This window comes from Mycteria americana, chromosome 22, assembly GCF_035582795.1.
Source record: "Mycteria americana isolate JAX WOST 10 ecotype Jacksonville Zoo and Gardens chromosome 22, USCA_MyAme_1.0, whole genome shotgun sequence".
NCBI lineage: Eukaryota > Metazoa > Chordata > Aves > Ciconiiformes > Ciconiidae > Mycteria > Mycteria americana.
In genome coordinates this window covers 4,866,813-4,886,313 of record NC_134386.1, presented here as the reverse complement: position 1 = coordinate 4,886,313, position 19,501 = coordinate 4,866,813, and the positions used below count along the sequence as shown (strand labels likewise).

At 41.4% G+C, this 19,501-nt stretch overlaps 1 protein-coding gene and 1 long non-coding RNA gene across 3 annotated transcripts in view; both read right to left on the bottom strand.

Annotated features, from left to right (window-relative positions):
- The window catches only part of LOC142419888 (acid-sensing ion channel 2), a 523,294-nt gene that overhangs the window by 347,873 nt on the left and 155,920 nt on the right, over window positions 1-19,501 (bottom strand). The gene's annotated exons all lie outside the window — the stretch shown is intronic.
- LOC142419890 (uncharacterized) overlaps window positions 1-19,501 on the bottom strand; it is a 116,685-nt gene that overhangs the window by 93,950 nt on the left and 3,234 nt on the right. The window contains exon 3 of the long non-coding RNA XR_012778662.1: window positions 3,665-3,797. This is a non-coding gene — a long non-coding RNA (uncharacterized LOC142419890). The remainder of the gene's footprint in view (window positions 1-3,664; window positions 3,798-19,501) is intronic.

Sequence of the window (19,501 nt, the reverse complement as noted above, 5' to 3'; positions counted from 1 at the left end):
GGCTGGTAATGCAGTAGTGGAGGATTAAAAAGTAGAGAGCCTCGGCTAAGAAGGGTACATTGCAGCAGCGCTTATTGAATGACGAGCGTACTTCATGAAAGGGAATCGATCAGCTTAGCACTTCTTTGCAAGATCATGCGGTGAGGTTCAGTAGCTCCTATAATACAATTACTCTCTCCAAAAGACCAATTCAGAAAGCAATTACACACTATCAGCAATGTATTTCCAAAGGCCTCAGCTCACCCAAGAGAGCCACCAAACAGCTTGACTAAGCTACTGTTCTGTGCCATTTATACCTGTTGTTCCTGAGTCAGGAAGATAATACTGAGAGCTCAGCTCTCATGATTTTACACAGAGAGCTTCAGGTGATTAGAAAATGCAATAAAATCAAGAGGGACAAGGCTGGACAGGGAAGCCCCAGCAGTTTAAATATATCACTTAGAGACCTTTGCAAGGCCATTTTTAAGGCTTTAAGGAGAGGATTTTTAGGTGTTAGCTCTAACTTCCCTCACAGATGAGCTCTGCTACCACAACTTTCCACACTAGTTGTGTTTATTAAGCATCAGTTTTAAACAGAAATAAAACTTTTTTAAAAAGACATTTGAAATATGGGAGTTAACACGTGGCTGGTCCAAAATAGCAGACCAAGAATGGCTTTACCTGTAGAAGACAAGCCCTTTGCAGCTGAAAACATAAGCACAGTTAGCTAACCACAGATTAGCCTCCACCCAGATGCCTTGGCTAGTGTCGGCAATGAAGACACAGCAGCACGGTTTTCATCATGGATTGCATAGTTCTCATGGGAAATACAAAGGATCCTGGGGCAAGCTTATGCTATCCGCACCCAAAGCTACACTTGCCACATGCTATGATTGCCCATCTCAGTATGCAAAAGCCAGCAAGACTGTGTCCCTCCATAATACAGTCGCTTCTCTTGCAGCCACTCAGTTATACCTGCAGAAGCAGCTCACACCTCCGACTCGGGTTCACCAGCAAATGTAACTGGGATAGTGGAGCCCTGTACTGGCTCCAGCAATGTCTCCCTACCCATATATGAGAGATTTCTGTCCCACACAGGAGTGAAGGTTCAGTGACACTATCCACTGCAGAGCTCCACAATTCATAACTCAGGGCATTCGTGTAAATTCCCGCTGATTCCTATGAAAGGTTTGTTAAACTTAATTTGAGATAGAAAGTACCTTTCACCTCTTCTACCTTTTACCACACATAATAATATAGACTGAATAACAATACATATATTTACATTCAATTCAATTTTTCCTGATTGCTTTCAGACCTCTGAACTGTAAGAAAATGACAGGATGGTTAAACACCTGATCTTTATTAGATTCATTCTTCATCGGAGTTATATGGAGATTATGAAAGTTACTATAAGAACTATTATACATTTCCATGGTTCAAAACGTCAAAATACATAGTTTATACCCCTCGGTAATGTTCACAATAGAAGTTTCTCATCCAAGCCATGCACTTAGCAGTTTCTATACTCAATAGTTTTCTCTCTGACTTGACAGAAACAGTTTAAAGGATGTGTCAAAGATCTCATCTTAGCAGAATGGTTCTCCTGTCTCTAGCTACTCTGCTTGTATCCCCAGACCATGGGAATTTATATATGCATCAGTAAACTCTATCTACTTGTTATGTACTTCACAGTATTTCTCATATATCTTCCTCTGTTGGTTACACTTACACTTGCATTATAATATCACTAGAGGAACCCACTGTAAAGATTAACTTAGCAAACATTTGGAATACACAGCCTGACTTCATTAATGTCTTACAAGGACACTCACTGGACCCCATACTGTCTCTACCTCCTACATTACAAACAAATAGCATGAAGAAGTGGCTCTCAAAGTCAAGTGCTTTGTTAGCAAGACCCACCTGACCTCTGTTACAGCAAACTCTTACAGGTTTACTATACTTACTTATCCAAATGTCCAAATTCTCATTTTGTTTGCAGAATTTATACAAGCTGCAAGGGAGGGATCTCAGCAGGCTTACAGTTTTTCTCTTTCTAGGCCTATTACAGCAAAGCATAAAATATCTTGCTGTCTTTAGCAAAGTGCTGCCAAATGGTAGCATAATGAGGATATTTATCCTTCAGTGTAATGCTAGTTATGCATGGCTTCTTAGCAAACCACCTGAGAAAACCTCTCCTCAGAAGATCTCAAATAAAATCCAGCAGACTGATAGCACAAAAAGTTTCTAGAGGAGCTTTCTGCGGCTCAGCTAGCGAGAACCCAGTGCCAATTCAGAAAATGCTGAAAAGCAGGAAAAAACACCACCTCCTTTATTAAACTCACCTAATAAGCAAGAAGTAAAAGAACAGCACTTGTCCAGAGCCTATGGACCTTTCTACTATTTTTAATGCTTTGTTCTGCCTTGTTCAGAGGTATATGGCTTTAAAAGCATTTGGGAGCCAGGGTATTGACTCATAGGAGGTGGTAGATTCACCTGGGATGCTGACACTGTTAAATTTTTGTCTTCTCAAAGAAGACATGCTGCTCCTCCTCACAAAGATAATTAAGATAACGTAACAGCAGGGAGCAGATAGGAAACCTACCTTCCAGAGCTCCCTGCCCACGAGCCTTATATAACTCGAGGCCTAGATGGGATGTACCTCTAAAACTGTTTCCCAGATTATCCTCCTCCACATCCTGCTTTCTACTGAACTCTGCCATTTGTGTTAACCCCCTCCTCGCAGCCAAAATTAGCCTTTTCGGGGGGGGGGGGGGGGGGGGGGGGGGGGAGTAAACCCTCCCTGTGTCTTCCCAGCCTTCACTTCAAGTCTTCTGATATTCCCCTCAACCCTGTGGCAATGTGATCTCCCTTCTTCGTGTTCCCTTTAATTTTGACAAGGTTTATTAAAGAATAATTAAGAAAACCTTTTGCCACCATGAAGATGAGACTCTTAAGGGCACCAAGTTCCCTGTCTGTCATAAAATCCATAAAGAAATAAAAAGCCCAAATGGCAGAGCATTAAGGATTTGACTATTTGAACCTTAGCAAGGTGCTCCCTGGTTTATAAGCGCACCCACCCATGCTATTATGTGTCAGAGAAATACTAAAATGCTTTGCCGATACACTTGCAGAAGTCACACAAATCTGGTTTTGGTACAAAAATAAACACAGCGGCACAACCTTCTAAATAATTTGTGGTTCCCAGATGAGTTTTCTGCACCAAGAAGGCAGGAGATCATTCAGGGAGAAACAAAATTATAAACCCAATCTCCTTCTGTTGAGGAGAGGCTGATACTTCAATTATTTATGCGGGCTTTAAATATTTAGCTTGGCACTTATACCCTTAAGGAAACTATAGTTACCACTTCATCATTCCAAGGAGCCCATCATTTATTCATGGAATCAATAGGAACACAAAGCAGCAGTAATGCTTCACTCCTATGTGTGCACCATAGGGGTCAGGGCATACAGAGTCTCTGTCCTTCTGCAGAGAGCAACCTGATTTTTGTGGTCAGCACAGTTACTCATAAGACAGGTACACTGCCTTGAAGCTGCCTGGTATTGAAAAAGGTAAGTCCAAGAAGCAGGCAGCAATCCAAACAGGAGGCCAAGTACCACACAGGTATCTCAGTGTGCTCAAGTGCATGTGTGATTGTAGAATGGAGAAAAAGCCACATACCTGCACTGCATGTAATAACTGAAGGCACTGAAGACTTTTCGTGGACTACTGTGCTTTTACTGACAGGTGATGCTAGAGATGCTGACTGTAACCAGATTTCTAGCAGGAGGAACTGAACCTGGGACCTTGTAACCTGAAATCAGAAATATTTATTGCTTCCCTAAGAATCTTGTTTTTAGCAAAGCCTAAAGCAGGCCTATAGAGAGGTATATAAAAATGATTTTGCTTTGCCCTGGGTAACCTCACTTCACGGTAGGGTAGGAAAGTCTAGTTTCCATTGGCATCCTTTGGGGAAGTTACCAACAGGCAGATGCTGCTCAAGTCATTCCATTTAAATCAAAAATGAATAAAATTGGAGAAATAGTCCAGGGAAGCTGGCACATTAACTCATTTTCAACAACCAGAGTGGGAAGCATCCTTCCAAAGCATGGTAGTAAAATTCAATGTTAACCTATTTTTATTATCCTTAAAGCCCTTTATGTCTCTTAAATTTTCTTTATAAACAATGGATAAGGTTGGCATAGAATTAATTCAATGCAATCAACCCTGTTTCAGGTTTAACTGAATGGAGAACAGCCAAGCAAAGGTGTAGACTCAGCTTTTTATACTGTTCATAACTGTGGCCCAGAAGCCTGACATGTCCCCTTTCTCTTAAGAAACCTATACCACCATCCTGTTGGCCTACAGACATACCTACAAGAGAGCTTGTACTACTAATGTTTTTAGAATGAGCAATTTTTTAATGTTTATTGATTATCCCTGCCCCAACATGCAGATGGCCATCCCCACTCCTGAGTTGCATTGACCGAAACATCTCTAAGTCCGCGCCTCTCCTACCTCTGCCACCAGCACCTGCAGTATTTGCAGCTCCTTGGTTCCTGGTCTTTTTGCCTTGGAGATCATTGACAATACCTCTGTTGCAAATGTTTGGGCATCTTTATTTTCTACCATCATTTATCACAGCTGCTTCTTCTGGCAGCCACACAAATATAATTTGACGTGCTGCAACATCCACGTTGCATTTAATTTGTATTATTTTATTTTGAAACATTACCTGCTCCAGGACTCATATTGCTCTGTGCCCCATTATAAACTAGACAGAAATATAATGATAATTAATCGTACTTAGGATGGGTCTCAGCAGATGCTAGGACACTATCAATGGAGCTCTTATGGGGAAATAGCGCTCTTGTGACAAGAAGGGGCAGCTGGATTCATACCTTGAATAATAATTGCATTAATACTCATCATTAAGAACTCCCTTGTTTCTGTGGCGTGAATGGGGGTGGTGATTTTTGTAAGCCCACTACTTGTCAGCCACCTAAAGGCCTGTTGACTGGTACCCTGCATCTTTTAAAAAAAAAAAAAAAGCATTTCCTATTCAATACAGCTGTGAAATATATGTATTTTTACACGCGTCTGGCACCTAGGTACCCAGTGAGTCTTCTATTGGATTTACTTTTAATGTCTCCTTTGAAAAGGGAAGTAATTGTAATTTATTTATTTTTAGGTGCCATGTTAACAAATCCACTCTCGCTGTAGCTGCACTCTCACTCCTGAAATGTAGATTCACGGAGGCAATGCAAATCACCAAAGAAATCCCTGATGGAAGAATTGCAGTCCCACAGACCAACTGGAAATAACAAAAAACATCAAGAGACAGGAGAGCTTGCTGGAGCTGAGGTTCCCTCACTCCTGCTCTTTCCTTAATTAGATTATAGAGCTGTGCAGTGTCGGATGTGGGAGTGCACCCAGACGGGTCACAGCCCAGCCAGCCACATGCTGCACAAGCCAAACGATTCAAAATAGCTGCACCTTACAGACCTTTGGGCTTTAACAAGCCAAAATCTTGAATATTTCCGATCCCCCCTGCATCCCACACTCCCTCACCCCTTGGTTTTGTCAAACATTAGTAAATAGTTCTATCACCGACTCAGAGGAAAAACTCAAATAATTGCTAATTCAGCAACAAAAACAGCAGTCTATGAAACGGTAAATATTGACGAGGCCAAGGTTCCAATACAGGGCAACATGGAACACTTGGTGAATGAAGACTAATTGAACTTCATTCCTTTTAAAGAGGAAAGAAAGGTCATATATCAAAGAATAAAGGCAGAAATAATATACCTAATGCTTCCTGAGATGATCAGAAACTGTTGTTATTGAATCAGATTTTACAATCTGAGACTGAATTCTCAAGAAAGGAAAAATCAATTGGGGTCACATCCATTTAAGCTTTGGTTCTCTGTGCAAATTCTGGATATACAAGCTGGACAGTTAGTGGCATAGAGAAGTATTCCCACCTTTTCTTCTTTGCTTGTTACTGTATCCCATGCGTGGCAGAAAACGTAAGAAAATTTGATGTTCAGACTTCCCAGTATAAATGGAGAAAAACAAACACTTTCCATGAACATTTTCAAACAGTCAAGGAAGTCCTTATTCCATTTTCTGTCAAAGAAGTTCTTACTGAAGAATTTTGCCTCTGCCATCTCTGTATGTACTTATTCTCACATTTATAAAGAAATTTGTCTGTAAAGAGGCTCCAGAAAGATAAATATCAGTGACTAGGGCCTACTGACTGAAGCTAATATTTATCCTGGTCCCGTTGCCCTTTGCGCTAGGCAGCGGTAACTGTCTCACTTTCCTCCCCCTGAAGCTCTCAGGAAAACCTCACTTGTTTTCTGTGACTGCAGTACCATCAGCACCGTTGTGTTTACTCCACCAGGAAGTGGGAAAGTTTGAACAAACCAACATGAAAGCAGCTGTAAACTGAGAAGCAAAATTCCCTTCCTGTGGAAAGAACAGTGGTATTTTAACATTTTAAAATGCAAAAAGTCCTGGCGTGATGAGAAGCTTAGAATGGGAATTTCTGTTCGGGGATGTTGGTGCATATTGGCTTTGATGTCTCTTCCCCTTTCCTTGCCAAACACAGCAGCAGAACCACTTATAGTTTGTATTATTCATCACGATGCTTTCTGGTGACTAAATTGCATCATGGACATCTCATGACCACAGCGTAGGACAGAAGATTGCTTTTGGTAGAGGAGTTCTACCCAAAATGCAGTTTAAAAAATAAAAAATAAATTAAAAAAAAAAATCAGGAGGCACACAATCAAGAACCCTACAACTTCCATGTGCTACTGAGACAATTCAGGTCCAGGCTGATGCCTAAATCAACACAGTACAATTTGTTGGATTGTTTCCTGGCAGGAAAATCAAAGCTGGTTTAGTTTGTCAGCTTTTGATGTATTGATATTTTCCCACATCAAAGTTCCGTTTTGCAAGAACCAACTCTCCTGCACAGAAATGCTGACTGAGCAGAGGAGTTACCTTCAGCCCCACTGCTCAGCTGAACCCATGCCCCTGTGTAGAGGGCTCCAATATCCCTCTTTGCCAAAGAGGTTGGAAGGTGAACTAAGACAGAACTAAGACAGAAGAAGATGGAGGGAGGGGGAAGTAGGCAGTTCCAATGTTTTCCGCTTCAGCTTCTTCCTTTTGCTCAAAGATTATGTAGGAATTAATTTCCTCAAATCCTAGTATTTAAGGTATATCCCTAGAAATTTGGAGGAATGAACCAAACTTTTTTCTCTAACCTGAACCACTCTGTCAGTGAAAGGAAAACCAAGGGAACATGCATAAACAAAATCTATAAAAACAGCAATGCTATAGAGCTGGTTACACCCCTCCTTTCCTCTAAAGAAAATCTCTGCTTGTTGCATTACAGTATTGTATTCCTGCAAGGGGATAATTACATCAATATTCCTTCGTAAGACAAGCCTGCTATCATTGTAAATTTGACACAGATTAATATTAAACTGGATTTAAGATGCTGTTTTAACATTACGGGCTTGTAATTACTGGCTAATAGCAATGACTGTGATAGAACAGTATTGTTAGTTACTCAAGAAAAATTAAAATCAAATCCCAGTTCCACATTCACTGGGAGCTTGTCTAAGAAATTCAGTTGAGTTCACGCTAAGGATTTGCTTTCTGTTGCCACTGAAAGCACAAACAGTTCTTGTCTTCAGCTACCAATCTGCAACACCAGCGTGGATGAGCCCGAATAACATCCACATAACCTTTTAGTGCCACAGAGCAGCTGACTGCTGACCCCAGGGCCGGACTGGGCCTTCCCCACAGCAGTAACGATCAGGCATTGTCAGGAATAACAACCCACGATGAGCAGAAAGGGACAGAAGTATCTACGGGAAAACCGTCTCAGTGGAGCTCTATCTCATCCAAAAGGGAAACTGAGACAATGCCAGAAACAAGAGCAGCACTTGGAGGAAAAGAGTCTAAATCTGACTTGTAAACCACTTGTAACAATTATGTTATTCCTGACTACAGTCAGAAATAAGAAATGAGGCTCAGATTGTTTCTCAGGTTTCCAGGAGTCACTGGTAGCTTTTTATACTTACAGCTTGTCTTAAAAAAAAAATATATATATATATATACACACACACAAACACATACACAAAACAAACTTTCCTCTGTATTGAAGCACAGTACCATCAGCTCCTGCAAAATTAGCTTGCAATATCGTCACCACCGCTGTTTACTTCTTTAGCATGTCACTCGTAACTTTCTATACTCAACCATCAAATTATCCCTTCACATAAAGAAAAGAGAATTACAGTCATCAGCAGAGAACACAAATAGAAAGGAAGGTTGTAATTCAAAGAAAGCTTCCAAAACTCCAAAGTCATTAGCTCTCCTTTCTAGAAACCTCCAAGAAAAGTTCATCACCCTCTTGTTAGTGTGACAGCAAGGCTGGGGTAGCAGCTTAGATGCCAGTTTCCTGGTGTCTCCTATCTTGGCCTGGCTACTTGACTCATACTAACTGTCTGGTGACTAAATCCTCTCAGGGTCTTCACTCTCAACCTCCAGCAACACAACCCTGAGCTCAGTGTAGGTAATCTGCCCACCTGCCTTCTCCACGTAGCATGCATGCACCACACACACGTGTCCAGGGGAGGCAGATGGCATTTGAATCCTTCACAATAACCACAGCAAACCCCAAATCTCAGATCCTTCAGCTTTTCAGCTTAGTAATGGTGGTCTTTTGGAACTGGGCGTATCCTTTGCCTTCCCCACCTCATCTGCTCAGCAATGCTCAATAGCTAGAATAAGACTATTAGAAAGCCTAGGTGACAACTAATTGGTTTTAGAGCAAAAGAAAGCACACAGAGTATTTGGTCCATGCTATATTCCTACTTGATTTAGGATTTGACCCTTAGTTAGGGAAGAATATTTGTTTCTTAGTTAAAAAAAAAAAAAAAAGTATCTGCCAGCTTGCTAGATTACATCTCAAACTTTAAATGGTAAAAAATAATTCATATTTATTTTCTTTTTTTGTTGCACTGTAGACATTCTTGCTTCAGGTGAACCTTTGAAGTTAGATGCCCTGTATTTAACATCTTTATTGCAATACCTATTCCTGATATTACAGATAGATCACTAAAAACCAAAACACAAACCCAAGAGCTGAGTACTAGACCCCAGACTGAGCCATAGCATTAATGATTCAGTGGAACTGCAGCGGTGTAGAACAGGATTGACTCCATAGCAGACATGAGAGTGCAATCTGAAGCTCAGTCCAACTGTATCCTTGAGCTTCCTTCAGTGAAAAAAAGAGTGTTAGAGATTTAATATGACACAACAGCAATATTCTGCAGCAAAAGCCAGCGGTGATCTATCCACATGCACTCAGATCTGTCCTTCTTCCTCAACTATTCACACACCAACTGACAGAAATTTCTAGCTCTGATTATACCCCAGTAACCACGTAACTCGGGATTGCTGCTAAATGCAGCAGCTCTGCCTTACCTCTGTGCTCCTATCACATCCATAAAGATTTTGTAAGTTCCTGGTTTCACTTTAGGCTATAGAAACTGCTGGATTTTTACTTTTACATATCGGATTTAGCAGGGATGTCAAACACAGAGTTGGAAGACCAGATTTAAGAACCATAGCTTTCTCTGTCCAACAACCAGTAGTATCCTTCCTTCTACTGACTGTATCAGCAGTCATTGGCCTACACAGATATCAATATGTATGCTGTGATAAGAGAGAAATTTTTATAGAACACAGATGAGCCAAAGGGCCAAACTCATCTGTTTCAGTGCACTTGTATGTCAGGACACTGTTTAACTGAGAAATAAAAGATCATCAAGCTGCAGTGTCATGAGGTCAAGGACAGAATTTTTTCTCCAATGTCCAATCACACAAATAACAATGCAAGGCCAGTAGCCTTGTGTAGTATCAGAATACTCTATAGTATCAGAAATGCTTTCCTTAAAGCATTATACTTTGAAGAATCAGCTGGTTCCAGCAGATGAAAGAATCTAAGGTTTTCCATTAGCGCACTTACTACCATAGTATTTAGAAAGGCGTACAGTCTTTGAGAGAATGAATTGACTTTCTCAGAAGTATAATATCTGCCACCAGCTGTGGCTGATACCTGAGATTTGCTAAGCCACGTCACTAGTTGAGAAAAGCAACCAGATTCTGTATTCTTGCACAAAACTGCAATGTAAGTACCTAGCTGGGGCCAGCCATAAGCACTGCACTTCCTTTTCCAGAAACAGTATTCATAATGGTTTGGATATTCAAATCCTAATTGTGATTTAATGGCTTGCACTGTAATTAGCCTCCAGGGAAAAGTACTTTCAATTAACCAATGTAAACATACCATCTAGTTACACCATTACATGTTCTGCTAAATTTCCCGATTAAGAGCTGGAAGTCATACAGCATGGGGCCAGAACTCATGGCACAGAGGAAAAGCATGGCTGTGACTTGAAATCATCCCTTTTCTCCTCTCCGTGCGACTGCCTGGTAGTCCTTAATGTCTCCTGCTACCATGGCTAGGAAGGAAGTGGTGTGGTTCATGAGTTTGTTGGTTGGCACCAAGCCACTAAACTCCAGCCTACCAAGACACGGTTCTCTGATGAATAACCTTGCTCTTATGCCTAGATCCCAGCAAGCATGCAGCACAAAGTAGATCTGCATATGCTCACGCATGGGGTATGCAAGAGGAGTACTAGGGCCATGAAGCACAGGAAGATTTCACTGCCTTATATTCTTACTCTGTTTGTCCTAATCAGCTGACAGAGCAAAATAATTAGGATGGGTCTCTTTCCCCTGGTGCCAGATGAATGTACGTGGCATCGTTCTTCCTAGAAGCAATTTAAAAAAAAAAAAAAAAAAAAAAAAAAAAAGAGAGTTAACATAGCGCAGGTGTGAGCTACTTCTGAAATTTAACCAAAGGCCAACAGAAATTGAATCAGAGCTATTGACTCCAGCAGTCTCTGGATGTGGAAGCAGGAGCCCCTGTGGTGTCTGGGAGCTGGTCTAAGACAGATCAGATTTCTAGCAGGGTGCGTTTACTATTTTGCCCCTCACCTGAGTTGTGTCGGTTCAGCAATTTTGTAAACTGCTTTTCCAGCATTTCACACAGGCAGTTCACAAGGGGAAAAAGACTGAGGGGGGCTGGAAGAGGGACTGTCTGAGGACTGAGTTCATGTGGCAGGGGGGGAGGTACATACCCCCAACATGCCTGTAAATGCTCTTGTCTGGGAGAGGGGAGGCAAGATTTGCCCCTTAAGCAACAGGCAAGGCTTATTGCGGGATGTTACTTAATTCTGCCCTTGGTTTATTCCAAGTTATGCCTTTTTATAAAGCTTAGTTTAGGAGTCAAGGAAGAGGAGCAGAAGTCCAGCATACACTCCTCTTTGCACCCGCTTCACTCCAAGACAGGTCTGTGTCTTCTGCTCAGGACAATCAGGACTGCAGAGTGGAAAGGCCAATTCTGCGACATTTTCCCCAGGCAATTGCATTCTAGTTCTGCACATAAGCTGAAAAGCCAGACTCAACAGTTTTCTGGAGCTACAGGGAAGTGCAACACATCCCACTTGGGATTCTAATGTACCTTTCTCCAAGATATTCAGCAACAGGTACAATTTACACACAGCGATAACAGCCCGAAGTCACTGAATAAATTGCTGATTTTGAAATAGCGAATGACACGTTAGCAACAATGCACACTGAACAACATGTGAGAATAAAAGAATAGGTTTCATAGCTCTTTTTATCCTCTCATCATGTATATTTGTGGGGGAATTCTTGCTGCCAGAGAGCTAGCATGTCTAAAAGCATCTTGAAGAGTCTCTGACAAGCAGTTCCAGTTTATAAATAGAAGGTTTTGATGGCTTTTTTTCTTTTACCATTTCCACAAAATATGGAATTTGCATTTTCTACATTTCTACACTTTATTTTCTACCCATCTTTGATTTCCTCCCTCTAGCAAAAGTCTAAAAAAGAGTAAAAAGTAAAAGACCAGGACTAAAAAACAGCACATGTTCAGGGTCCTATCCAGCAACAAATTTTTCAGGAATGTTTTTACAGAACGAACCTTAAGTTGTTTAAAAACAAACAAACAACCCACCCACAAAGCACAACAAAAAAACCCACACAAACACACACACCTCACTGGGGAAAAATCTGCATGCAGAAAAAAAGGGTTCATGTTCTGCACAGTGAACTTTCTGAAAATGACTGATTCCCTCTTGAAAGCCCTCACTTTTCATCAAAATATTTAAGTACTACTTTAGCGAAGGTTTTGTGGAAATCTGACTGCACTTCTCTACTCCAAGTTATTATTAGCCCAGCACTGGTGGTTGCAACTGGCACTCAACACAGCTGACTCTTCACTCCCATCTCCCCACTCCGCTGCTGTTCTTCTGTTGCACCAACTGCCTGGAAGACCAATGTCCAGGATGCACAACACTGCCACGTTGTTAGTGTTTGTTACCTTGGCTGCTGTTCCAAGCAACAATTTTAAAGTGAGGAGATACAATTGGCCAAGATAATCCTTCAGCAAGGCTTTCTTCCTAAATCTGAATGCCTCCAACTTCACCCTTCCTGAGCGTCAGCTACTTCTGTGCAAAATCTGACATTTTAAATTGCTGATGAAGCCATCTTGAAGGTGAAATTCTGGACTATGCATTGAAGATGTCGAGTGCAGGTGCATATTCATTCCTGCCAAGCCTATCAGAAGAATGCTACATCAGCCAAAGGAAAGGATGGAGATCTAAAGGCTTCTCAAAGACCAGACCTGGATTAGACTGTTCAAAAGCATTTAGGTGTCAGTGAACCTCTGCAAAAAAAGATTCTGGGCCTGGCTGTACCAGCAGCAAAACAAGTGACGTCTGGTTTTTGTTCACATTTTGTGCCACATGTCAGATCACCATGATGAGCTTTTGGCCTTCTCAAAGGAGGCTGACAAGCCCAGGGAAATTTCCATCCTTTATGAGAAATTTCCAATAAACTGTCAAGAGACTAAAATATAGATTTTCTTTTCTTTCGTTTTTTTTAAAAAACAAAGTAGTGCAATAATTCTTCTCCTAAAGAGAGGAATCCTACCGAAAACAGTGAGCTCAATATATCCATTTGCTATCCAATTGCATCCTACTTCTCCTACAAGATTCTATTTCACCTTGAGTATGGACTATTTAATAAACGAAATGTTAATGCTAGGTTTCCTTCCAAGAGACTCAAGATAGTGCTTCTTTCAAGAATGCTTTCTTGTGCCAAGTAGAAATAAAAGAGAAAAAAAATTACGAGATAAAATGAGGGCCTCAAATAAATTTTTGCTCCAAAAGAAATGAAGAAAAAACTGAGGCCTTCAAAAACTTGTCAAAAGACAGTTCCCCCCCACTGCCCTTCTATCCTCTGCCCTCACTTTTCACCTACTCCCTCTGGTCACCCGTATTCCAGGAATTAGGGAACACACTTGCAAGACATTTATTGACCAGGATTTAATTGCAGGGCCTCCTGCTGGACATTATTGCTCTGCCAGATAATTGCATTTTGTAAACTTCACACTCCAAACCAGGGGAAAAGAACCCACACATCTCACATCAAGGGACCTCCAAGCTTGCGTCTGCTCTGATCAGGCAGCTGGAGCTGGATCTTGAACTTGCATCTCCCAGACCCCCCCAGGTCTGTTGGGTGTCCACAGCCCCAGTCAGCAGGGCTGATTTTACCCCGCTGACTCCAGGCCCTGCACACAACACTGCTGTGCATGGGCAGATCGCTACTGGAAGTAGCAATCTTGCACTTCATGACCTCGTTATGGATTTCTTGGATGTTCTTGTCTGACTTGACTTAAAAATAGAAGTTTATCTCCAGACTTTAGAAACAGCCTCCCCCTCCCTGCAAACAAACAAAAAATTCCCAAAGACAACACTTTGGTTTTTGCTCTCATCCTTTAACCTCCTCTTCCGTTGTTTTGCATTTGGTGAATTACAATTCTATAATTTTAAGATTTTTAACTAGAAAAAACTTTTCAACTCCAGTATTTACTAATCTTTTGACCTTCAGAATTCATTTTCAGTGATGGAAATCAGAATAAAGGATTTGTTTGTAACCATCTTGCGTGCTTGGCACAAAGACGACAACTGCAACCTCTGCCTTTTTTTTTTTTTAAAAAAAAAAAAAAAATTAATGTGACAACATTATGTTCATAGTTGCACCATCCCCCCGTACTCTCTATGCCAAGGCCAATTTAGGATGAGGCATAAGCTATCAGTACCAAGAGCTTAAAGGATTTAATTTCTCACTCTCTATACAACATTGCAGGAGAGGATATTTACAATAAGAACTCAGTGACTTACTTATACTTGAGATGAAATATTCAGTTCTACTTCTCATAGAAGCTTTGTAGCTTAAAATAGTCTGATCTACTGAGAGAACTATCCCCAAATAGTATATTCACTTCAAATATCAGATAACATGGACAAAGTGTAGACAGCTAATGTGAAGATGATACTGTCAAAGGAACTGCTTGACGTGACAAAGATAAAGGGCAAGTAACAGGGACACCAGTTACAAAGTTTAAAGATCAGAGCTGGTTCTGATTTTCATTTAGAAATCAACCTCACCATATGTGAAGTTTCAAAAGGCTTCACTGACCATTTTCTGCAAGCATGACATTTGCTCCTGAAGCCCACCCCACAATACGCACTTCCCCACGCAAGATAGCCCCCTACCAAAACTGCAGGGCCATCCGCCATGCAGAAGCAGCCACAAAAGTCCAAATAAATCAATTCTCCAGCTGTGATTTACATCCTTTTTGTGTGACAGGGCTTCATTGCTTCAAGTCAGTCTCCTCTCAGCAGGTATTAGTCGGTCCTGTCTGACTGTTCATTCATCTTTGAATCTAATGCATGTTCCCAAAAGCTTTCGTTTGCTGGGTACACTTTGCAAGCATCAACATTCAAAGCAGCAATCCTAATGTCTTCCTTTCAAAGGAAGCAAATGGCCCTGTTGGAGAAATCAGTCAATTCTAGTGAAGCATCCAACCACCTATTTTTCATTTCTTTGAAACATACTTACTTGACAGGTTGGTCTCAGTTATCAGTGCAGTTCCCCAGACCTATTTTATCCCAGTTACAGACAATGGAAATGTTCTTTGTCTCCCATTCTTGCCTGCCCCTACTGACCTGCTCCTTGAATCTGTCTCCCTACACAGAGGATGGGAAATTAATTTCCCAGATTTGTGATCTGTTTGAAGTGTGTGCTGTGGGAGATCTAGCCGTATCACTAATGGGCCATCTGGTAAGTGGCATTATCAAAGGAGTTAGTTTCCTAGTCATGTTCCGCTCTTGCTTGAATATAGAGACATGAATACAAAAGACAGACCCTTTCCTGTCCCCTTTCCAGCACAAATATGAACCTAAACAATTTGCATGAAGCATTACATCTCCTCCATGGAACTCCTTGTTTGAATTCCTAGAATGTGCTCTCTTCTCTTCCATTTATTACCTAGTAACCTATTCTGCTCAGGCACTGCCTTCATTTCATTTCTCCTAGAGCCAAGTAAATTTTTGGCACTTAAAACAATAATAAATATTTTCTGCTCATTTTGACATTTTCATAGCACACACAAATCAATTGTCTGGCATCCAGCAGCAGCAAAAATACCACGAGAAAAACAGAATTGACCTCAGGAGTGAACTTGCCACACCAAGGAGGGATGAATGGACACCAATTTGTTTCAATGGTTCATAAAACATGGCTTAAGTTCCTGCCCATCAACAAGATAAAAATAGTCCTTCAGGAAGTAGAAGCTTCCTGAACAAGGCATCTGCTTTTGCTGAACATTTGTCTTCCGAGTAATTCTAGCACCAGCTGAGCAGTTAGAAACCCAAAGAGTTCAATGTAAAAATAATTTGTGAAGAGCATGGCAGGTGCTTCCTAGAATCTACACAGGTGCAACACATACATATGTTTTCAAGTGACCAGGAATTTTGTGCCAACTTTTGGAATTCAGAGTAAGACACTTCACAAGTCTCAACGTGAACTTTTTTTTTTTGGTGCTTCCACTTGAGTAGAAGAGAAGCAACACATGACTTTGGCAACACAGTACACGGATGTCCATCTAGAAAGAAGCTGGTCATCTAGGTTGTATGGATACGACGAACTAAAAAGACCTAGATATATAGCTTGTACTTCCTCGTTAGGCAAAAGAAGATGTCAAATTAATAATACATATCATCCATACTGAGCTGTTGGAGCTATATCACACATCTTTCCATTGGGAATGGAAGAGATGCTTTTCTGGGTGAGGCTTCCAGATGGTTTGCTCGCCTGCTGGATACAAATGAACCAGTTTACGAGCAACCCTTCTTTGAGCTTCACAGGATTGCTTATGCTTCACAACATATGGTCCTTGAGCTAACTTGCTTAAGTTTTAACAGTCTCCAAATGAAGCTGGGTATGTTAAATTCATGGCCAAGGATCATGATTTCCTTTCCCCTTTCTGTTTGCACACGGTTCAGCACAAAGAGGAGTCTAGTCTCTGCAGAAAGACTCTTGGCATCACAGAGCAGGTAATGAGCTGCACAGACCTATGTCAGCAAAGCCAGTACAGGTTCAGTATCACAGTTTTAAATCTCATCTTTCAGCAGTTCCACACTCTTCGCTGCTAACTCTGTCCTCGCACACATTTCAAAACATCATTCTTCTTAACTATAACTCCCTGATGCCAAAGACAGTCAGCAGTTGGTGAAGACAGACGACAGACTAGAGCATGAGATAAAAACAAACTCTGCTGTCCAAGAATAAGGAAGAATTATGAAGCAAACTGCCAATTCCTTCAATCATGACCAACGGGTCCTTTGAGCCCATTTGCAAGACAGAATCAGCAGCGCCCATCAATGCTTTCTATGCTGCCTCCCTTTGCACCTTTCAAATGCAATCTCTCCCTCAGTCACCCAGGGCACCTCAGAAACCCAAGACATCACCACTGTTTTGGCAGTATATTTTATTTCAAAGAGAATATTTATTGTCTTTCCTGGGCAGACAACATAGTTAATACAGCGGAATGGCATGAAGGAAGCAATACAAAAATGAGGGTAGCGGATTATCTATTCTCATAATTCTTTACTTCCCTGAGGAGGTGTAGAAATACAGATGTCTTCCTTTTGTGAGGTTTCATTCACGACTGTTCCGTTTAACTTGGTGTTCCTGTGATCATCTTAATTTCTATACAAAAAAACATACCCCTGGCAAGATTCTGGTCTTTAATAACTGCATTGTAATTCCGATATCTACATCTATTACTCTTTATTTCCATTGTTTGCATCTCTTCAAAGGCAGAAAGAAACGAGGTCCCAAAGGATGAGATTTTCCACACATCTTTTCTAATGATATCAGTGGAGTCACTCAGCAGTGAGCAGAATTAGAGCTATGGTTATAAATTGCTCCTGGGAATGGGAGAGAACATGCAAGATGTCAGGTAATGATTGCTTGCTACCCTTAGGGCAGGGGTGATCTCACTTAATTTTATGCATCCACAACGATCCTTAGTCAGTGAATAGAAATGCACTTGTAAGGTGCAGCTCAGCTCATGCTGCAGTGGGTCACATGAGCTGCAAACTAACATACCTATTCCCTCCCATGGCAATTAGGAGATTCTGAGACTGTGTGAAAGGAAATGCCCAGATGACAACTTAGACATCTAAACTTGGGGGAATTTCTCTCCTATTTGTGTCCAGTGAAGCAGATTAAGACCTCATGTAAATTTGTCAGTTCCCAGTCTTCTCAGACAGCAAGTCCAGCACAGCAGAACTTATGGAAGCAAAGCACCATTACCTAGATTTGGTTTCCTAACCCTAACCTTATTACAGTTTGATGTCTGTTAGAGATTTCAAATTTAAGGGAACCACCCATTCTGCACAGAGACATAGGTCATCTATACTCCCCAGCGGATGATATGCCAAGGATTCAGGTCTTCAGAGAAGAGACAGATGCTAAGGTCTTACAGCACAACAAGCACCAGTAGACAGCAGAAGGGTGCAGCTGGTACAAGGATGCTGAGCATTGTCACTGTTCTCAAAAGATAAGTCTATTCAGATTCTTTCCATATTGTGGGGAACTTCCTGCCAAGCCCCCACTTGCTGGAAAATATATCCAGGAAAGTTTGCCCAGTTTGTGCTAGTCCAACAGAGCCCCAGTAGGAAAGAGAGAACAATCAATTGTCTACCTAATGGGTTTTAAAAGAATGGAAACATCTGTTAGTATGAGGATGACAGCTTGTTGGCAGCTTCCAACCAACTAAATCCACTATCATAGCAGGGTATCAGGTCTGCCAAGCAAACGCACCACACAATACATGCAGAGAGCACAGTGGAAGCTGGCTATGGCATCCATGGGTATGAAATAACCCAGCACTGGAAAGGCAAGCCTGGAGGAGCGTCGCACGCCTGTTCCCAGCTACCTACAACCATGACAAGCCTCTATGTCCTTGTGAAACTCTGAGGTTGGCTGTAAGACTAAGCCAGGCCCCGCTTCATCCTGAACTTTGGTAGGAGTGTTAATGGGGACAACAGGTCAAATTCCTGTCCCAACGACAACTGTTAGGATTTAAGTCTAAGCTAGACACAGAGGCCCCATCTGCAGTCAGTGAAGAGAAACAAGTATTCCTGAGGTGTCCTGGGTAGATACGACACAGTGCTCGCCAGAGAGGCTATTTCTCTTCATTGCCTATAGGAGGGGCATCAGTCTCAGACATCCAATAATTAGACCACCAAAATCAGGTGAAATATCAGGAGGAAGTGGTAAGCTGATACAGGAAGCCATTGCCACGATGGTTACCTCACATCACTATTGCAGCTACATGTTTGCATGCCTCTGTCGCAGTCCCAACGCCCCGTTCCTCAACAAAACCAGCAGAAATTATTCCTATTTGTAGGGCAACACCAGAAAGAACTAAAGAACCAATTTCCTGTTAATAGCAAATATATGGTACTTATCTAAAGCTTTACATCATCTGAACAAACAGTGGGACGTTCCCCTCTGTATAATGAGGATTACAGGCTCAGTAAGTGACTTGTTCACTGTCGGACCAAAAGGTATTGCACAGCGAGGACCTGAGCCCAGCCTCTTGAACTACATTCACTTGACCTCTTCCTCTCCTACTGCTATAATCTGTTACTTTCAAATTCCTGCATAAACGAAATGAAACTCTGGCACTTTAATGAAGGTCAGCATTTACCGTAGGGATCTCCTCTCTTAGTCTCTACAGTTTTTGCAGATCCTCTGTATAAGAAGCACATGGAGTGCTGGAATTAAGAGGATGTAAAAATAATCCATACAGAACAGCACAGCAAGAAACACGCTGAGAATCTATCAGTCTGAAATGCATCTGGATACCCTCAGCATGGATGGCAAAGAAAGATGGAATTCAACAGAGCAATACTTAAAATTCAGTTTTCATCCAAAGAGCAAAGCACTTAACAAATTAATTGAGCTTAGCATCCATGTTGAGAGCTC